At 42.1% G+C, this 22804-nt stretch overlaps 1 pseudogene; it reads right to left on the reverse strand.

Annotated features, from left to right (window-relative positions):
* Positions 1–18184, reverse strand: part of LOC101277916 (ras and EF-hand domain-containing protein-like) — a 43182-nt pseudogene extending 24998 nt beyond the window's left edge.
* Positions 18185–22804: the final 4620 nt, after the last annotated feature.

Consider the following 22804-nt stretch of genomic DNA (forward strand, 5'->3'; position numbering starts at 1 on the left):
AAGGACTCTGCTGCAGGGAGGGTAAAGAACACAGTGGTGAGGAAGGAGCAGGGGACCCTTGCCGGGCACAGGGTCAGGAAGGAGACAAACGATGGGAAATCTGATTGACAAGCTGAAAAGGGTCAATCCCCTTCTGAACACAGTGAGAAAGGAGAGATTCTAGAAAGCACAACACATTGCATCTGAAATCTACAGGCAAGAGCATACGCTCCACTTCAACCTGCTGGTTGCCTTCTCCTTCCTTTATTTTTCCTTCTTCTCCTTTTACATTGTTTCGAATGGGGGAGGTGCCCAATATTTCCTATATAAACTACACTAAGAAAGCTGAAAAGACTAAAAAATTATCAGCTGGAGAAACTGTCTGTCCTGCAGGGATCTGTAACTAATATTTCTGATATGCAGAGATCCCTTCGTTTTCTTCCACCTCAGATTTGTGTTTTTATGGGGCGAGGTTACTGAAATCGGAACTCTGGCTGAATGGCGAAAACAATGTTGTGAATCCTAAATATATTTCAATAACAAACTAGGATGCATTTTTAACAAAAGAATATTTATGTTTAAGTTTATAAACATTATTATATGTATGTAAGTCCCCACAAATTAAGTCACGTGATTATGTAGATGAAAATGGACTTAAAATCCTGCGTAACATAGATTACCCACCACCAGCTTCTACAGAAGGTAAGGACTTGCTTGTCTTTCTAAATCTCCCAATGACGTCTTAATGTACCATAGAATCATGAGTACCAGTAAAGAGCTCATTTCCTCTCCTAAAATTAGAATATTCTGGGATATAAGTACATTCTATCTGTTCACTCAGCAGCAAATGTATTTCTTGAATTCATATTTAATATATATTGAACACCTACTACTAACTATTGCATGATTGGCATTTAACTATATTATTATTGATATTGTGGAAGAATAACTGTTGGGTGCATACGCTATAGCCGAATTTTCTTCAACAGTTAAATCTTAACCTTACACTTGAGTATATATGATACTGGCAAGAAAATCTGTTGGAGATTGTGTACAACCTGCTCTGGCCTTCTTAAAAGTCTTTCTCAAAGGTTACAAGAGTTTGCTCTGAAAAATCATGTAATTAAATGAGAATTTCTTTTCTATGATGTCTTTGAACTATCTTAAAACTATCTGTACACATGTAGAGTTTGTTTAGTTACTATACAAAAAACATTTCACAAAAAGAAGTCTTTGATCTACTTTTAATTGAAAAATCATTGATTTTTACCTACCTACCCTGCTACCTAACCTTCAAACACAAAGATAAACCAATAATCGTTTTCCAGTCTCTCTGTTTTATGCAGATAGACCAAAAAATATCAAACTAAAGCAAAATTATAGAGATTTTCTTACAAATTTTCTTCAACACATTTCCCCTTTAAAACAAAATGTTGTTGACATCTTCAATTTCAACATTTCAACAGTTAAAACCCTTTGAGACACCATCTCATTCAATGATGCCTGGGGTGTATTTTCCACATGGTAGAAGTTTCCTGAGATACTCTCCACTTCATTGCTTCCCCAGAAACCTGCAGGAAATTTTAATTACTTTTTCATTTGATTTTCTAAAGAACCGAAGGGTGATTTTCTGGAATGTGCTTTTAAAAAGAAGGTAGCCGGGGCTTCCCTGGTGGCGCAGTGGTTGAGAGTCCGCCTGCCGATGCAGGGGACACGGGTTCATGCCCCGGTCCGGGAGGATCCCACATGCCGCGGAGCGGCTGGGCCCGTGAGCCATGGCCGCTGGGCCTGCGCGTCCGGAGCCTGTGCTCCGCAACGGGAGAGGCCGCAGCAGTGAGAGGCCCACGTACCGCAAAACAAAAAAAAAACAAAAAAAACAACAAAAAAAAAGAAGGTAGCCAAAAATCCTATTAAAATCTTTTTCACACTATACCAGGATCATTTGCCCTGAAAACTAGTCCACTTTTGTGCTCCCAGAGCTACAGCCCACTAAAAGAGCAAACAACCTTCAGATCTGCAAACACTATCTCCTGAAGGAATCTGACCTCAACCCCTCAGGAGATCCAAGAAAAGAAAAGTCAGTCTTTGGGACTTCCCTGGTTGCGCAGTGGTTAAGACTCCACGCTTCCAACGCATGAGGGCCCAGGTTTGATCCCTGGTCAGGGAATTAGATCCCACATGCATACCGCAGCTAAGAGTTTGCATGCCACAACCAAGACCCGGCGCAACCAAATACATAAATTAATTAATTAATAACAACAAAAAAAGTCAGTCTTCTCTTAATTGAGTCACCACTTAACTCACTGGCTCATCAGATAAGGAAAAAGCAATTTCAGTCAGCTGTGTATTTACATTTATCTCAATTTACATTTTTCATCCCAGAACTTCACTGGTTTCCAGTTCTGGTTCCCTGAGGTATGAGCTACCCTCTCTCACCTTTGTGGATAACATCCCTTTTGGGCAGTACAACTGGCTTAAAAGCTACTAAACAAAACAGAAATACATGCTGAATGGCTTCTTTAAATGCAAGTGGTACTAAAGAAGGAGCCATAATAAAGTTATTACAATAATCTGCTTGAGTGGACAAGGAGAACCCACAAAGCAGCAGTATCTGTTTACCTCCATGTACAGTTTTTGTAGCATTTTCCCAAGACTCAAAAAGAAAAAGCATTAAAGATAATCTCAATGACCAACCATTGGGCTGGGAGCCGAAGACACAGGTGCAAGCCCACATCTTGCTTATGGCTTCATATCAGCATAAGACTATGCCCACTCTTGGTTAGACGCCTACTTCTCACATGTATTCATAATATTATATATCCATGTTTTGTGTTTACCTTTCTAAATGACATAATTTCTACAAAGATAATTTAGAACTACAGTGTCTGCTTTGGGGAACGTTCAAAATGAACAAAAGGGGGAAAGGAGTTAAAATATACATAAAAACAGAAAAGGAATAAAACTGCAAAAAATACCAATTTCAAAATGATGGCAGCACTCCAGTCATCTGAAACTCACATATCTGGCACCATGAAGAATCCAAAAGAAGACTGAAAGTCAGGAAAGGACGAACAGCACCCTGTGAGACACCCCTCCTTGGCACAGGACTACATTCAAGGGGGTTTAACACTCAATTCTAGTATATCTGATCATTTTGCTTTCTGAGTCTTCAGCAAACGAAGGTACTCAGGAAGGAAGGAAGAAAGAACCAACAATAGTAAATTGTAACCTGGCAGCCTGACAGCAAAAACAGAAAATGCACACAGGAACTCAAAAAGCCAAGCTGAACTACCACCCCCCAAATCCTGAGGATATCACTGTACTACAGTCCAGGATGAAACTCGGCTTCATAATGATGACCCCGAGTTAGCAAGGAAAGCTGAAGGTATTTTGCAAACAGTTATTAAAAGCAAGGCACTGGGGGACTCCATATGCTTACCAAAAGACATGTGACAGACCGCCCATGGCAGCATTCTACGTGACAGCCACAAAGTAGAAAGTACCCAAATGGCCATTAATAGTAAAATGGATAAATGAATTGTGATATCTTCACACAGTGAATACTCTACAGCAATGGAAATGACAGATCTACAACAACAAGCTCACAAGCATAATGTCGAGTGCAAGAAGCCAAACGCATGGAGTAAGGAAAAGAGCAGGCAAGAGATCGTGCCTGGGGGGTCAGGGAGGGGCTGTAGTGACTGGTTGGAAGGGAGCACGGGAGCTTCTAAGTAACATGCTGTTTCCTGACCTGGATGCTGAATACACGAGCATTCCATCGGGAAAGATTCAGCAAGCTGTACACCAAGCTCTGTGCCCTTTTCTGTATGTGTATTTGTCTCTGAAGAACACATTCACAAAATATTACACAGTATACTTGATGAAGTATAAATTTCTTGTCTTCGTGGTAAATCCAATCATGAACACTTCACAATTCAGATTTCAAGTAACCAGAGGCAACCCCAGGCAAAATTTGAAGCACATGATGTTTATCTTTCCTCCCTCAGTTCCACATTCTCTTTCTGGGGCTTTTCTATCTTTTGAAAAGCAACTCCCGACCAAGTGTGGTCACACACCACGCCCTCCCCGTTTCTCATTTCCTCAGCAGAGTTTAATACACACACAAATCTCCCAGGGATCCCGTTAAAATGCAGATGCCTCAGTAGGTCTGTGGTGGGACCTAGAGCCCGCAGGTCTAGAAAAACTCCCAGGTGTGGCCAATGCTGCTTGAGTGAGGCCTCGAGCTGCAGAGCCTGAGCAAAGACGTGATTTAAAACCTGTGCCTGCCAAGCTCCTGGGTGCTGAGGAATGCCTCATCCCGGGAATATGAGCATGGAAGTTTTAGGACTCATATCTGGTGGAACACTCGTGGCTTCCCAATGCCTCTCAAATTGCGTCCCTATTAGCTCTACCAACTCAGGGACAAAAACTAGTAGTTGGGGACAGTAAAGTAAAAACCTGCTCCTACTCTAGGGAGTTTTGCTCCATTTCTCATTAAAACTTCACCTTTGGACTTGTTAGCATAGTGCCTTTCCCGTAGCACTTACAGGAGGGAGGGAGGGAGGGAGAAGAAGGGAAAGAAAGAAAGGAAGTGAGCAATCAAGCAGTTAGTTTGCCTGGGAAAGTGCAGCAATGTAAAGTGCTGGTGTGACTTGCCAGATGGCTGAGAGGCTGCTTAGATCCAAGATGTCTCTTCCATGAGGGGCTCAGTTTGCAGTTACGAATATTTTCATGAAGAGTGAGGTTGTAGGGTGAGAATGGAGGGGTAGACACCAGGGTGAGTAAGCCCTCTTCTCCCAGGGCATCTCAGAGCCATGAATACAGATAGGGCAAGCCTTTTCCTGGCAGAGAGAAAAATGTTAATAACTTTAAAGCCTCCCCAGAAACTTGGTATGTGGTTTTGAAGTGTTTAGGCATTTGGAAGGGGTACAAGGGGAATATAACATATGTATAGGGATTTTTCCCAGATTCAAATAAATATTTGAAAATTTTCTGGTGTGTATTTTATAAGATGGAAGCAATAAAAAAAAAAGAAAGAAATGCTCTCTGATCTCTCCAAAACATTCCCGTAACATAGGGAATCTCGAAAACAGAGTATCTGAAAAACATTTTATTTAGTAGCTGCAATGGTTAATTTTATGTGTCGACCTGGCTAGGCTGCAGTGCTTACATATTTGGTTGTACGTGTCTGGACGGTGCTGTGAAGGTCTTTTGTACATGAGATGAATAAAGCAGATTACCCTCCATAATGTGGGCAGGCCTCTTCCAGTGAGCTGAAGACCTTTAAATGAAAACTGATCATCCCCAAGGAAGAGGGAATTTTGCCAGCCCACTGCCTTCCCTGAGTCTCCGCCTACCGGCCCAGCCTGCAGATTCCTTAAAATAAATCCACCCCCAGCCCCCGCCTCTATACACTCACACACACACACACACACACACACACACACACACACACACACACACACACACACACACACACACACACACACACACATATCTTACTGGTTCTGTTTCTCTGGAGAACCCTAACATAATGGGTTATGTCATTGTACTTTCGTTGGAGTTAATCACATAAACAAATACACCGGCTTCACAGTAAATATATGTTAGCACTGCTTAAAAGAGCTGAGTAAGATTATTCAGCTTACTTGGTTGAATAAGTTGAACTCAAGAAGAACTGAATTCTTATTCAGCTGCTGAATGAGAACTTTAATTTTAAATATCATTCAACAGAATAGGTCACTTTTTAAGGGCCCAAATGCTCACATAATATAACATTTTAATTCTCACAGGGCTCATTAGGATTGTAACAGCCTGTCTACTAGATCAGAGGACTTCTGTGGACAGATTTTATTAGTCCAAAGACAGCTTATTCACTGTAATCTTTTAGGAGAGAGGCAATACATTATCTTTTTAGACCAATATAAAACCTCCAGATCTGTACACATGGAATCAATCTAACGCTCATTTCTGGCTCGGTGCCTTCCTTTAGCCTCCCATGAATTTGTACTCAAGACTAGGACTGCTCAGACAGAGTACATGTTCCTAGAGCATCAATTAGCTCGTCCCCTAGGTCAATAGGTGAGAGATGCAGAAGTGGAAGTTGCATTTCCCAGCATGTCAGTGCTCTGCGCCCAAGTAACAGCCACCCAACGCAAGCCTATTACCGCCACTGAAGGCAGCCGGCTGCAAGTGAACCCAGTGCTAGGCACAGTGCCCACTCCCCGGGGACTTCTTCCTGACACAGACATTCCACATGCTTTGTGTTTGTTCATTTTGTCCTTGTTCCCGTAACTTGGCAGCCACAATCCTTATACCTCCATCCATCAAGTTACCTTCACCGTAAAAAGATAAATAAATAAACTGCAAAATCCTATATTTTCACTGTTTAAAACATCTACAGTTTATCCCGGACTGGTATTCTGGACTGCTGCATGTCTCTGTCTATTAAGAATGTAACGTAGGGTTTTTTTTTATTGTGCTTATATCTTATTAGGATTGCTACTGTTTTTGAGTATTCTGGTTGCAAAGCTGTACAGATAGGGAGAGGTCAGCCCCATTCCTACTTTTTTTTTTATATATGTCTTGTGTGTGTTTGCAGAATATTAGGTTTTTCTGGAATGCACATACTACGTTAGAGCAAAAATGCATGCGCTATAATTCATTCATTAACATCCCCAAGCTACTCATATCTGCCAGACTGAAGTACAGGCTATGCCAACAGATCCCCAAGGAGGAAAAGAAAAAGTATTTGCATCACCAACACTAACACTAGTTTACAGCATGTCTGTCAGAAAACATGACATACAAATGTCCTAAAACACGGATTTTCTAAGCAAATGTCAGTTGACTCCTCAGAAATTCTTCTGCCTCAGCCAGAGCAGACTGTAACTCTGCTCTATAGGAGCAAGAATTACACCGTGACTGTGTCACATCAGGGGATGAACTGTGCGGCCACCACGCCTAAGGAGATGGGCAAGAAGCCAGCACATGCTGCCTCAACCCCCCTGACCCTCCACTTCGGGACCAGGCAGCTACAGGTGGCTCACAGCAGGGGAGACTTCCACCACTGCATTCAGGTTTCAAAATGAATAACTCACTTGCACTTTTTTGTTTTCTAGCCAGACATTAAAACAAACAAGCAAACAAAAACACTCTAGGTCAGAGATACCATTATGACAAAATGGCCACTTGAGCGTGCTCCATAACTGTGTAGTTGTAAGTGATCACAAGAGGGTATCATGGCTGAACATTCCCCAGAATGTCCCCCCAAAATTTTTAAAAATTGAAATTAAAAAAAAAAAAAGAAATTGAAGAGAGTGGTTGCTACCAGTGTGGGGAGGTGGCAGGGGGCGGGGATGGAGCTCTCAGAGTCTCTTTAACTGGAGTATTTCTGCCTGGTCACCTGAAAAGGACAGGTATGAGTACATTTAAGGGGAAACTCTTGACGGAGCCTATATTTGGGGCTGACAAAAATTACAAGACACAGAGCTTTTGTAGCTATCCAAATTTCTTATCTCTATAAAAAAGAAATTTCATATTTCCATAGTTCTTCTTTTCTTGTGGTTAAGAAACATATAACGTGAAATCGACCTTCTTGACAAACTTGTAAGTGTGCGGTACTGTCACCTACACGCACACTGTTGCAGAGCAGATCTCTAGAGCTTGTTCACGTCGAACGACTGAAACTCTCTAACCCACGGAACAGCGACTCTTCATTTCCCAATCCCCCAACCCCTGCCAACCACCATTCTACTTTCTAAGAGTTGGCTATTTTGATACCTCATGTAAGTGGAATTATACATTATTGGTCCTTCTGTGACTGGTTTATTTCACTTAGCATGATGTCCTCAAGGTTCACCCATGTTGTCACATACTGCAGAAGTTCCTTCTTTTTTTTAAAGCTGAGTGATATTCCACTGTATGTATACACCCCATTTTCTTTATTCATTCATCTGTCAAGGGACACTTCAGCCATTTCCAACTTTTAGCTATTGTGAATAGTGTTGCAATGATCATGGGAGTGCAGATATCTCTTCAAGATCCTGATTTCAATCCTTTTGGATATACATGCAGAAGTGGGATTGCTGGATCATATGGTAGTTCTATTTTCAATTTTTTGGAGGAACCTGCATACTGTTTTCCATAGTGGCTGCACCACTCTACATTCCCACCAACAGTGTACAGGTTCCCAATTTCTCCACATTCTAACTAGCACTTATTACCTTCTGTGTTTTTAATAACAGCCATCATAACAGGTATGAGGCAATATTTCACTGTGGTTTTGATCTGCATTCCTCTGATGATTAGTGATGGTGAGCATCTTTTCATCTCCTCAAAAATTTTTTTGTCTGAAGGACAAAATATTCCAGCAATGAAAGGAAACACCATTGTGGTACCAGAAAATATGACCTCTCATCACTAAATTCCCTTATTTTTGATCAGAAATCATTCCATTCCAATTAATTTTTTTACCTGTCTTAAAACTGTGACAGACAAGTACTTCCAGCTTCAAATGAAGAGAAGGAAAGACATCAGGGGAAAAGGTGTTCTGGATATCTCAGTGCTTTCAGAGCTCAGCCCTCCTCCCTCAAGGACACACCTATCAGGGCAGCATAACCTGGAGGTAGAAAATATTGTACAGCACCACCTGTTGAGCCTGAACAAGGTAACCCTGAAATGACAAGAATATCCAAGAGCAAAAAAGAGAGTAAAGATAGACTATCTTTGGGTCAAAATATGATCCCACAAATTTGAAAGGGGAAGAAGTAACATGATTAAAGGTCTAAGGGCACCATGGAACCACACGTTCACGGACCTTCAGGGCAGGATCACAACTGACACTTGAATTTACCAGGGCATATTCACAGGTAGGAAACAGGGGTTGCAAACTGGAAATGGTATCTTTCCCACCTCACGGAGTATGCAAAATTAGAAATTTCTACTTAAAAGCTGGATGTTTCCCCATCCTTTATAAGCTGGCATCGCTGGCAACACTGGGCCTATATCCTGCCTGTCAGCATCTGTCCGTCCCCCCAGCAGATAAAGCAGAGGCTGCTACTGGGCCCCAACTCCATTCTATCGGGTCAGTGCTACCTGCCTGGCCGCGGAGGCCTCTGAGTTTGTGAGCCCCTCTCCGTGACATCAGTCACAGCCCACGGGATGGTGAAGATGGGAACCTGAAGATAATCTGACCAGGACCTAGAATCTCTCTTGTTGAAACTGTATCATCACCACACAAGATAAGTGGAGATAATGTCTCTACTGAAGAGAGGAAAAATACTGCCTGAATTTAGTAGGTGTGCTTGATTTCCGACCCCCAGTGAGACCTGGACCCAGACCATCCACCTCATGATTCTTCCCATTCATTACACTCCCTGGTGCCTCTGGAGAGAGAGCAGCTGGCCAAGAAACTTTGATTTTCGACTGGGTATGATTTTTAAGCACCCAGTTCCTAGCACAGTCCCAGGCACATGTGGATACAAAAAAAATCTTTTTTAAATGAAGTAATTAAAATGAATGACATAGGAAAAAAGCACAAAGAGCTTCTTCTGTGGGCAAATGACAAAAATGATCCTTAAGACTGGGACAGATTTAAGATGAACTTCTTCCACAATATTTTTGCCCTCAATTTAAATGATGGACAAGATCAATAAGTAATGAAAAATGGAGAAACTAATGTTTTCAATCTTTTATAGTTCTTGAGGAGTTCAAGTCCTTTTAGAACAGTATTTCTCACACTTGACTAACATGTAGACCTTATTAAAGAAAATATCCCCTATGGATTGCAGAGTTGACGTAAATATTGTCTATATCATGTTACGAACTATGAACAAACATAAACAGATATAAACTAATTATAGTTCCAAAACATTAATGTGCCCAACACACGTTTGAAAATCAATGGAATGATAATTAACAACATTCATTTAATCCAACAAGGGATGCACTTCCACTGAAACTACATCCCCACAGCTAATGTCAGTAGGCACTGACACACAGCTTGTGTGCTGCACTTTTCAGTTACATTTACAAGATCAAAACCCCATTCCCCATCACTTCTCCATTGAGAACACAGAGACTCCAACACTCTATGTTGTCAATCAGTTTCATTTTACACATCACTTTTCCATTGAGAACACAGAGACTCCAACACTCTATGTTGTCAATCAGTTTCATTTTACATGGACACATCACTTACTAAGCCCACTGCTGTGCCTTCCTCATCAGCCCATGACAAGTGGGGCTGTGGGTGCCGCATAACCAGTCTGAAACAAAGAGGCAGGTTTTGAAATGCTGTAGCCAAATCTGTCATGCAAGCGTCATCCAGGTGATTGCAAATGTGCTCCAAATAATTTGTTTTATATTATCATATAATGATAACATAAAATGAAAACAAAAATGGTTAGTCTTCTAAGACTCCCAAGCATACAAGACCCAAAGGGCCCCTGATTGGAGAAACATTCTTGACATGAAATGTCCATAGTCCGAGGATGTGACCAGAGGTATTTTTCCATTTATTATACTGCATCCCAGGTCCTTCAGGTGTTAGAAACTCCTAGGTATTTTAAAAGGTGAAACAGTAAGCTTCTTGAAGGTCAGGGTCACTCTAGTGCCTGGGACACTGGCAGGCACATGAACACTGAGGGAATTAAAGAAACATGTCTGAGCTACTGCACCTATATATCTTTATAAGACATACAAATGAAGGCCTTAAGGTTTAAATTCACTTTCCTCTTTTTATAATTACTCTGACAAAAGCAATTATAATTTGGAAGACCCCAAACACTTACCAGTTGAAGCAATGAAACTGTTTTTCTTGTTTTTTTGTTTGTTTTTTAAATTTTTGGCTGGGCCGTGCGGCATGTCAGATCTTAGTTCCCCAACCAGGAATTGAACCCTGCCCCCTGCACTGGAAGCACGGAGTCTTAACCACTGGACCACCAGGGAAGTCCCATGAAACTGTTTTTTTGAGGAACTAATTTCAATGAAATCATATGTGTCATTCCACCATTACAACTTTCCTCTGGGAAACAGTGTTTACTTCCCATTTTACAACATGGTATGAGACTAATAGTCAGATAGGAGAAGCCCAAGTATCATGATAAATAATCTCTTCCCATTTCTTCCTTCCAACAATATACCGCAGTCAGGCCCTACCTAAGCTTTACCAAGCTACACATGAAGCAAGAAGGCATATTGTATATACCCTCTTAGGAGAAGAAAGCAGACATCTGAATCACTACAGCATCCTAACCTTCCCCATCACCTAAAAGCTCTCTCCACCGTCAGCCTCTAAGCTTCCATTCACAGCACATTAGCCTGTTTCAACTACTTCTATTTTACAAATGAAATAAGATCATGTAACCTGGGAAGAAACTGAGAAACAGGTAAAGATGTTTACATGCTCAAAGTGACAGGAGTAGTATGACTATGAATTTGAACAGTGATTCAGGATAGGAGTAAATGAAAACTTCAGGTTAAAAGCCAAGCCAGAGAAGAGTCTGCGGCTCTTAGAGCGTAGTCTTCCAATGATACCTCATTTTAAGCCTTTCTCTTTTTTTTTTTTTTTTTTTTTTTTGCGGTACACGGGCCTCTCACTGCCGTGGCCTCTCCCGTTGCGAAGCACAGGCTCCGGATGCGCATGCTCAGCGGCCATGGCTCACGGGTCCAGCCGCTCCGCGGCATGTGGGATCTTCCCGGACCGGGGCACGAACTCGTGCCCCTGCATTGGCAGGCGGACTCTCAACCACTGCGCCACCAGGGAAGCCCCTAAGCTTTTCTTTTTTTGTCCACACCATAAGGCAGAGTAAACAAGCTCTCATCAAAATCTGACAGCAAAGCTCAGAACAAACAGTGAGATCTGAGGGTCAGAGCAGGCCAGAATACCTTTCTGGGGCCAGGAGGCCAAAAAGAAGTTACTATCTTGAGATGAAACTCAAATATCAGAACGAGAAGGGGTCACCACCAGGAAGCAGAGCTCAGAAAAACTAAGCCACACACAGATTCCTGCCAGGCCCAGGCGCAAGGTTTGGAAGGTTCAAGATAGGCTGTGGTTTTCATAGACAGGTAGGCTTCTCCCACTCAGCAGTAATGACACACATAATTGTGACAGAGGATATACTGAAGGGAAAAAACAAAAAGCAACAAGCCAGCAACAATTAGAAAATAAAGATATATAGAGAGATATACAGATAAAGATATAGATAGATAGATCTTTATGCATCTGTCTCTATATATCTCCAGTTCTGAATGCATAAAAGGCAGAGAATCTCTGGAAAGCCTGTGGCTAGCACACTGATAGGCCCCAAAGCCAGGGCCAAAGGAAAGCATTACACACAGTCAAAAACACTCAGTGGTGCAGTGGTTAAGAATCCGCCTGCCAATGCAGGGAACAGGGGTTCAAGCCCTGGCCCGGGAAGATCCCACATGCCACGGAGCACCACAACTACTGAGCCTGCCCTCTAGAACCCATGAGCCACAACTACTGAGCCCACGTGCCACAGCTACTGAGCCTGTGCTCTAGAGCCTGTGCTCCGCAACAACAGAAGCCATGACAATGAGAAGCCACCACAAGGAGAAGCCCGTGCATCACAACGAAGATTAGCTCCCTCTTGCCGCAACTAGAGAAAGCCCGAGCGCAGCAACGAAGATGCAATGCAGTCAAAAATAAATAAATTTAAATAAATACACTTTTTAAATAAATAAATACTGTATTAAAAAAAAAAACACTCTTCCAGGACCGAGGCTCAACCCACCATCATGCCTCAAGGCTGAAACAAATCTTTATCTCCTTGGAGAGCACAAGATATTACTGGCCGTATGAGTGAAAAAAGAATATTTATCTTCAAACACTACAAACACAGTCCAAAGCACCCAGATGCTCACATTTGGAAGATACTCAAGAGCTGAGATCAACCAGAGAAGAGCTGATTTAACTCTCACATCTCAAGCTGCCTCGGGGCCGTTCTCATTGAGTGGGAAGGGAAGGGAAACTGAGGCACTAATCAATCAGTCAGTGTCTCTCCATCCGTCTGCTCGTCTTCTGCCCCCTCTCACCCTGTCCCTCTCCCTCTGTGTCTCCAGGTCACTCTCTGTGTTTATTTCTCTCTTTGCGTCCACCTCTCCTCTCTTCCGTTCTCATCTTGCAAAGCACCACATCATGTAGGTAAAGTGGGTTTATGAAGCAACTACACTATTGCAAAAGAAGATGATCAGAGGGAAAAGCCCTAAAGTGGAACCCAAGAAAGGGAAATGTAAAGGAAACGCTGACCGATGCTGAAACCACGCCTCTGTGTACTTGTAGCTATGTGTTTTAAAAAATCTAGTGAAGTGGGATTGGTGCTCAACTGTTGTCCTTTTCCTCTCTATTTTAGTCATCATCTTTATAGTTGTACAGACATGCTGAAGTAAACCATTTTGACAACCCATATACAGGTCACACATGGGTAGTTTTGGTTCCTTCTCCATTAAGTTTCTTGCTTCTAAATTATTCAACAAAAGAGTCCTCTTCAACATTGTGTGTGTAGAAAAGGTGTAAATCACGTGAAACAGCTGACCGCATGGGTCCAATTTTGGCACCTGAACGAATCCCACCCTAGCCCTGTCTGGCAGGTCACCAATCACACTAACCCCTGTTACACTAGATGCACCCACCCTGGGTCTGTCCCTGGTCTGGCTATTGTGGCACAACCAGTGCCCGTGCACAAACCCATTGTGGTTCCAGTGCCAGCTGGACCCTTGTGTTTCTGTTTCTAAGAATGCGGGGTTCCAAGTTAATTTATCAACGTGAATCAGTCCACAAACGACAATCGCTATCACCACAAATGGAACTGAGAAAACTCTGAAAAGCTTCAGCTCTGATTAGAGGAGAGAGATGACTTCCTGTTATGCCCTTGCCTCAGTCAAATGCTCAATGTGTGCGTGCGTGCACACACAAGCACACACACGCACACACACACACACCCTACACCCTTCTCTCCTTGCCAATCTCACAACACACCAGTGCTCACTAGGAACTTGAAAGTATAGGGAGGGAACCAACAAAAGAAATGAAGGGATCACACACAGCATGAACTAACTGCATTCTCAGTATACGAAGCAAGGAATCAAAGAACACGGGCTTATTTGATTCATTCAGCAAATATTTATTGAGTACACTTATTGTACTGGGTACAAACCTTGCTTTCACCAAGCGAATGTCCCTGGCACCAGAAACTGGCTAGACTAGGTTATTACAAGTCTGCTCTCTGCTTCTCCCCAGACATCCTCTCCCCACGTTATGGATTTTTCTTGGCCTGATACAATCCTCCTTCCAGAATTCTCTTACACAGCTACATCCTCTTGCCCATTCTGGTTTCACCTGCTGGCTGACCTAGTTCTAGCTTACTAGGAAGTGGTGACGGCCCATCCTGACCCTCTGGACCATTCACACCTGCCCAACTCAACAGGTCACTTGGACACTCCCGTCCCCAGCCTTTAAGGAAAGGAGTCCCTCAGTATTATAAGAGAAAACGAACTTAAGAATGTGTTAACACATCCCAGAGACCATTTTTATTCTTTCCCAATGCAATGTTATTTTCTCTCTAATATCGCAATTATTGATAACTGAGGAATTTAACCCAAATTTGCTTAATATTTTGATCTAAGAGCTTGAATGATCTTTTTTGTTTGTTTTTGTTTTGGGGTTTTTTTTTGTTTTTGCTTTTGTTTGATTTTTTTTTGAATGATCTTTGAAATGGAAACCACCACCACGTTTTGCCTCTACAGGAACCAAACATTCTTATACTATCTGATATCTGTTCTCCTCAAACTGTACATGAATCCTCCTAGGATAGGCATGGGACAGGGTCACCTGGGGGAAGATGGAGTGCCAGGTGGGAAACTAAGCCACCAGATGAAATGGCACACCTTCCCAGAGAGACAATTTTCCCCTTGAAAGGAAATATAACATTTTAGATTAAAACAAGCCCCAATATATTTAGAGTAAAATGAACAAATGCATGATTTTTTTTAAGATAAAAACTCAAGACTTCAAAGAAAGCTCCTACTTGTGGGCAGTGTGTCAGGCTATGCCCACAATCCACGGTGTTTCCTGCAAATAACTCTCTTGCCTTTACAACTTCTTCGATGAAAGTTTTGAGAAATGTTTAACCCACCCTATGAACTTCCTGAGGGCATGAACTATGTCTCCTCTTTCTCTTTGTCTCCAGGGACCTAGGACAGTACATAAGATAGTGCCTGGCACAAAACAGGCACTCTGATGTTTGCAGGATTAATTTGGCTGAAATAATGGCAACAGCACTGTCAATAACAAAAGATTTTTTATCACATTTGAATGGGAGGAAGGGAAGGTGAACAGCTGTATGAGGACATGGAATAGAAGCAACCCAATTTACCAAACAGCTGATGGCTGCCATGTGAACAATCAGATGAAGCAACTCAGTTTATTCCTTTTCCACTTGAACAAGCACAGGAAGGCAAATAGTGTACCTGTTAATCTCGCAGAAGATGGGGGTGGGGCTTAGGACACAAGTCTACCAGATGACATTGGTGCTATTAAATTTAATAACTTCTGAAGAGTTGGAAAAGCATTGTGGTAATAATAATAATGTCACCAATGATATTAAGTCCTGGTTTGTATGCTGATCCTAAGAAGGTCATTTTGATCATTTAAAGGTTGTGTCATATATTTGCTGCTGAGACTTGACAACTCTGAAAAGTAGTTCAGTGTGTGTGTGTGTGTGTGTGTGTGTGTGTGTGTGTGTGTGTGTGTGTGTAAAATGTGGTGTGGGCTTACCTTTCCTTATTCTTAATATTGTTACCTTTTTTAACTAGCTGGACCTAAACCAAGTTACCCATGAAAGATGATTCGAAGTATATATGGCTTATAGCAAAGTTTAAATTTTTCTACTTCCTTGGTGGAGACACTGCATTTTCACTCATTTGTAAATAATAGAAAAGATGGGTATCACACACACTTTCTCCACACAATCCATCTTATACTGCAATGAGCCACTTTCTATGCCCAGTATTCTCGAACTCTCCAAACTGCGCGGAGAGGCTGTCCGGAGGAGGAAGTGAGGACTCCCAGCCCTGCAGGTCTAAGCAGTGAATGGGTGAGCCAGGCCACTGCTGCCTTCCAGGGCTATTTCCTTTTCTGAGTCATATGTCTCAAATATGTGAACTGCCAACTAAAATGATGCCTTTCAGACCTTCCTGATAATGACAGCCAGAGATCCATAAAATTTCAACGGAAATCCAGAGAGCAGAAAACCATTTTATAGTATTAACATGCCTGTAGCGCCTGAGGAAGAAGTGAAAATAGCTCAAGACATACCAAGACTCCTGGCAGAGATAGATGGAAATTAATCTCAATAAAACCCGACTATCTTTCCCTCTATGCCCTAAACCTGCAGCCATCCCCTTTCGCCTGAGAATTAAGTAACCTGATGTTATGTTATTTCTGTCGGAGCCATAAGAGTAGAGAGTTTATTTTTCATGATTTTATCATTTTATTCTGTGATATAAAAAGCGAGAGTTTTCACTCTCAGTTTACAACATCTGGGATTAAATGCTGCTCTTTTATTAACTGGGCAAGTCCCTTAACGCCTTTAGGTCTAAATTTCTGCATCAACCAGAAATAAGAAAGTCTACGACCCTGTTTAATTCTGAAAATCAAACAAATGAGCTTGTAAAATTGTAGGCATCAATGAATATTTGTGTGCAGCAATATAAATGCACAACAATGTCTTGTTTTCTATGTAGTAGCAGGAAAACAGGGAGTACAAAAACTGCTATAGAGAAAGCCAAACTGGCTAACAGCTCGGGTCATGGCTCAGGTGCCGCTCAGGTGCATCCAGGAGGCCTGGAGTAGAAGGTGCCGTAATCAAGTCGTTGAGAAGTGGGAGCGCTCCTAAATCAGTGTCTGGGAAGATTCTCCGGACGCTGCGGATTTCACTTTGGCCTGTATAACTAACAAAGTGCCCTTCGCAGGGCTCAGATATGAGCAAGTAAAACTTTCTCCCCAAACTCTGACTCTGAACGCATTCCCTTTCCTTAACGCTAGGGCATCTCGTCTTGGGGAAGTTAAAGCGAGTCGGTGAATGGAGAAAAAGGAACTCAGATAGAGACTAGGAGGGCTGCACGCTCCACAGTGTAAGAGGAAGAGATGGCAGCGCCCCTGGGAGGACAGAAAACACCACCGCCACCTCCCGCCCTCCAAACTACACACGCACCTGGGGATGAACTTGGCCTCGTCCCACAGTCGTGCCTGGAAGTTCTGCCAAGCCTAGCCAGGGCTCGCTGCGTCCCAGGAGGCGGCCAGAGCCGCCGCCGCGTCCTTGTCGCCCTCGTCCTCCTCGCTGCCCCCGGGGTCGGACCCCGCCTGGTTCTCGCGGCCCCCAGCCAAGGCGCCGTCCCCTGCGGCCGGCCCAGCGGAAGCCGAGCGCAAACTCCTGGAAGGTGAGGCGCAGTCGCGGTCGGCTTCCAGCCTCCGGAGCCGGTCTCGGCGTCGGCCGGCAGCACGCGCAGCTCCGCCCACAGCGCGCTGAAATTCTCGCGCTCCAGCTTCCCTGAGCGGTTCGCAGGCGACGAAGACGGAGCGCAACCCGGCTAGCTCTTCCAGGTCCCCGTCCGCCTCCGTCCCGCCTAGTGGGGCCAACCGAAAGGGCTCCGGGCGCGACGGGGCACGCGGTCCGCCCCGGCTGTGGCGACAGCGGGGAGTCCGGAGCCACCTGCTAAACCCCGGGAGCCGCGTCGGGCTGGTTTGGCCACTGGCGGGAACTTCCGGGCGGGGCGAGGCGCCTGGGTGGGTCGGGACGGCGCGCTCCGACGCGGCTTCGCGTTCTGCCAGCCCTGGAGCGGTGCCAGCGCGCCCCTGACCCCGCGCAAAAATGCCCGCCCGCGACTGAGACCCCGGCGCGGCCGCACGCGCCTTCCCGGCGGGGAGGAGGAGCGCCCAGCTCCGGTTCCCACGCCTCCGGGATCCCGGCTGTGCTTCCCGTGCGGAGCTCTGGAGCCTGAGTTTGGGGCTCTTGGAGTTGGGGGGTCCGGCCGGAGCTGAGAGTGAAGCAGTAGGCTCTTCGGCGTAAACAGTGTTTACTCGGGTCAGTCTAGAGCTGGCAGGAGCGTAGAGAGCTAACTGGACAGAAAGGGGAAAGGAAAGTAGGGGTAGGATTCCAAATTGGTTAACGTTATGTGTATTTTATTCTTTTCTGATTCCGGAAAATTGGTAAACTTCTGTATATACAAGATTTACCAGAAGACCCCCATTCTCTGATTTTACTGGTTTTCTTTAATGCATGTCCGTCCAACATTAAGATCCAACTAGTTAATGCACATTAGGAATCACATAGATCTTCCAGATCCTCAAATCCAAATAATTTTTCACAGTTCTTGTCTCCAAAACCTGAGAAAATTAATAACCAAAATCCTTGACAGGCAGCAATATTTAAACAAGGACTGAGGTAGCTTTTAAACAAATCTTATGGAAATTATATGTGCAGATGTATGTTACTCTTTGATCTTAATTTCAACAGTGCTATTATTGTTTCTTTAATACTGGCTGCTTAATGGGTATAAGATCTTTAAAATTCATCCATTTTTATTCTTTTTTTTAAAAAATCTCGTCTTATTTTCAAGAGACCCTCACTTTGTCCTATGACTTATGCTCCCTTTGGTGATTCTCATAGCTTGTGAAAATGCATTTGGGTTATTTTTACTTTATCACATCAGTTCCCTCCACTTTTTAGACTTTTTTATTTCCATTTCTTTTAGTAATGACTCTGTATTCCATTTATTCTCATTCTGAATTCTCTCTATTGCTTATTACTTTGATTGTTTTCAGTGTCATAAAAATAGAGGATTTGACTGACACATTTCTTCACGCTGATGTTCTTAAACAGGAAGCTAAATGCTAAACATCCGAAGAACTGTTTCTTCTTGAATAGTACAATAAATAAGGTCAACACTCACAGCATCCGTCAAGCTGTAAATGCCACTGATATTCGCCATCTGTAAATTTAACTAGTCAATTATGAGAGGCATTCTATTAAGAAGCCCTGGTCTTAGCAATCTAATTGCTAAGTGAATATAGTTCTGCTCAAGTAGATAGCTAATACATTGGAATGAATTTTATTATTAGTGCAATAAAAAATTGTTATTGATTTTGGGTTTATGTGTTTTCCTGTTTATTCTAAAGACTGATTTTTCCATATAAAGTAAAAAGTGGCCTCGGTAATGCCACTTATTACCTCGGTAATGCCTTTAAAGCTTTTCAGATATACTTATTAAACTGAATCTTTGAAATATTATTATCATTCTGTTAGCAATTAATAAATATCTGTATTTTTCAAAATAGATAAGTTAATATTTTTGACTGCTTTGCCAGAAATGCTTTCTTGAAGACTGCTCTTGCAACTTCCTTCCTTAACTCACACTGACCTTTGCACTCAATTCTAAATTCTTATATTCTTTGACCTGCTTTGTCCTTTCAATAAGCCCCTTCACTGAGGAGTCGTCAAGAAACATGGATTATTCCAAAAGTCTGTGTACACACCTTCTCATTTCCACTGATTTTAATCTACTCCATTTATCACAACAGTTATCATAACAACACAACAAACACCTAGTGATTTAAAATAGCAGCCATTTTATTTGCATAATCTCACTGCCATCACCTTGGGCAGGGCTCAGGTAGGTGGTTTTTCTGCTGGCTTGCCTGGGATCGTATAGTCATGGTAGCTTTACTGTGGCTGTGTGGTCTTAAGAGCGCCTCACCCATACATCTGGAAGTTGGTGCTGGCTGTTAGCTGGACATGTGTCTTCAGGAGGCTCACACCAGCTTTGTCACATGGTGGCAGTGTTCCAAGAGGTTTAGGACCAATGCACAAATGCTTTTCAAGCCTCAGCTTGTGTCATGTTTGTTGCTATTCCATGGATCAAAGGAAGTCACATGGCCAAAGCTCTAAGTCAATGGAGGAGGGGATTATACAAGGTCATGAATACAGGGAGATGTACTTTATTGGAGGCCCTTACTATAATAATATACCATACTTAGCCTCTAACACATTCTCTCAGGCTCCTGTCCTGCCAACCTGCTGTTCGTTCTACACAACCACAGCTGGACAGTCCTTCTTAAACACCAATTATTCTGTCATTTTGGAGCTTAGTGTTTCTCAGTCAGTGGTAATTTTGTTCCCCAGGAGACATTTGGCAATATCTGGAGACATTTTTGGTTGTCACAATTTGAAAAGGGGGAGATGCTAGTATCTAGTAGGTAGAGGCCAGGGATGCTGCTAAACATCCTATGATGCACAGGCCCAGCCACCCATAACAAAAAAAATTATCTGGTCAAAAATGTCAGTAGTCCTGAGGTTGAGAAAGCCTGCACCCAAGCTCATCAATCCCTAGAGGTGTCCCAGTAAAAAGAGAACCAAGGGTAAGCTCTTCATCTGGGCATCCAAAATCCTCTACAATCTGGTCCCACCTTATACTGTATATACAAACATTTCTGCTTTAGTCTCCATCAGGGCTCCTCCTGTCCCCCAAATATGCCACACTTGATTACATGACTAACTTGATAGCTCCCTATTGTCATGACAAAATGTAACTACTAAACATCCTTTAGCTTTTTCACTTCTCCCTAACCAAACCATTTCCCAGCCTTAGGGGAAGAGTTGGATCCTGCTTTTCCGACCAAAGTTTCCACAATTTCATTATGACCTGTCGCTTACAAGGACATTGCTTAGCATGTACTATGTCAGCTCAGGCCACAGGAATGCTTTTTTCTTTTCTTTTTTAGTCTTTTTCACAGTTTTATTTTTCACGTTAAAACTCTGATTCATCTGGAATTTATTTTGGGTCAGGTGTGAGTTGTAGATTCAACTTTATTTTTTTCTGAATTTCTGCCTAGTTGTCTCAACACCATTTATACAACAATCTCTTCGCCATGGATTTAAATACCACCTTTAGCATATAATAAATTCCTGTACGTATTTGAGTTTATTTCTGGACTTTGTAGTCTGTTCTATTGAGGAATCACTCACATTTTGAAAGGACTCTTCAGCTTATAAAAAGATTCTTAAAGGAGTCCTATTGGGTTGCTTTTCGTCTTTTTAAGTGTTTAAAGTACCTCACAAGGTACTAAAGAATGCTTTTGAATATCCCTAGAAATATACTCAGGGGAAGGCAAAGATTACATAATCTAATTTACTACTTTGAAAAATTAGAGGAAAGAGAGGAGAAAAAAGAAATAGGAGGCATTTATTTTCTATTTTAGCATCCAGAAACAGCTAAAGGCAGTGCACAACTATCTCCTTGGCATGGAATATTCTCCACAGTAACTCAAGTCTAAGGGTGTGGCATTGTCTGCAGTTTGTGAAAGGGCCCTATGGAATACATGGGCTACCTAGAAGACACTGCAATGCCCTGACACAAGTCCTGCTGAAATCAACACATCTGACATTGCTGTAGTACACTGTAGTACATATAAAACCAGAGTGTATACAATTAAATATTTGTGAGTTATAAGAGAGAAAATATTCCTTTCAGAGTTATCCAACTTATTCTTGTCTCATAATACATTGAGTGACTGAAGAAAAGTAGATTGCAATGTACCGTAGTAATCTCGGGTAAAAATTTAAATGCATTACAAGCAAGCAAGAAAATGCAAACACTTAAAATTCTGTACTTTTAAACTTTATCATTATTTAGAGGGGTGGAGAGGGCAGAGATGTTTGGCATGCAAAATGCATTCTTTTTGTATGAGATGTCAAAATTCCATGTGCAGTTACCTCTTGCTTACCTATCTCCATCTAAATTTTAAAATAATTTATATCTACAGCTGGCAGAACTTAAAGTGATGTCTGTATTATTGATCAATCTATGACTCAAAATACTGAATAAAGTAAGGTTACTTCAAAAAATCTTGTATCTTATTTTAATTGGGAAAATTTCTGGGCATATTTAACTAAGTATATTTTCAAAGTCTTTGTTGCTAGAAATGCTATTTTCCTGAAAACATTAGCAGGTAAGGGCAGATGTGTTGTGAAATACTTTGACTCTTTCATAAGCTTTTATTTTGCACAGGTCAGAAGTGATGGTACAGCTGGTAGCTTCGGTGCCTCTAAAAATTCTTCAAACCCAATAAAAACATAATAATTCAACTTACAGGAGAAGAATTAAAGTCATCACAAGGGAATGGTGATAGGATAAAGGAAGAATGCACAAATTTTATTAATGGTAACTTATTTAACATTTTTTAAAATAAGAAAATACCAACCGACCAGAACCTTGTGCAATTTTGTCTGGTTGTTAAGTTTTTCGATTCCTCAGCAATTTAGAAGAATCCTATGATAAATTCTGCTTAGAATGTATTAATTTTCCCTTTAATGAAGAATTGCCAAGCCTCCTTTTAGAAGGCAAAAAGGACCAAGGTTTCATGATGTTTCCCATCTTATTTCCCTGCCAGTGATTTCAGCTTATGTTTAGTGTTAAACTGAGGGACTCAGTTTGACCTTGGTTCCATTTCTGCTCTTTCTCTAGTTGGTTTCTGATCAAATTTTTTTTTTAGTATAATTGTGAATTGCTCAGCTGTATGTATGTGTGTGTGTGTGTGTGTGTGTGTGTGTGTGTGTGTGTGTGTGTGTGTTTAACCATAAAAAGTCCCAAAGCCTTTTTGACAGTAGGCAGGATTTATAAATTATAAATAATTATAAACAGCTATTAGGAAGCTATGTTCATTTTAATATCGGTAATATTAGAATGATAATTATGTCAATATTTCCTTGTTAGCAATTTACTAATTATTTTAGACCTGCTCAGG

The sequence above is a fragment of the Orcinus orca genome, chromosome 6 (genome assembly GCF_937001465.1).
Source record: "Orcinus orca chromosome 6, mOrcOrc1.1, whole genome shotgun sequence".
NCBI lineage: Eukaryota > Metazoa > Chordata > Mammalia > Artiodactyla > Delphinidae > Orcinus > Orcinus orca.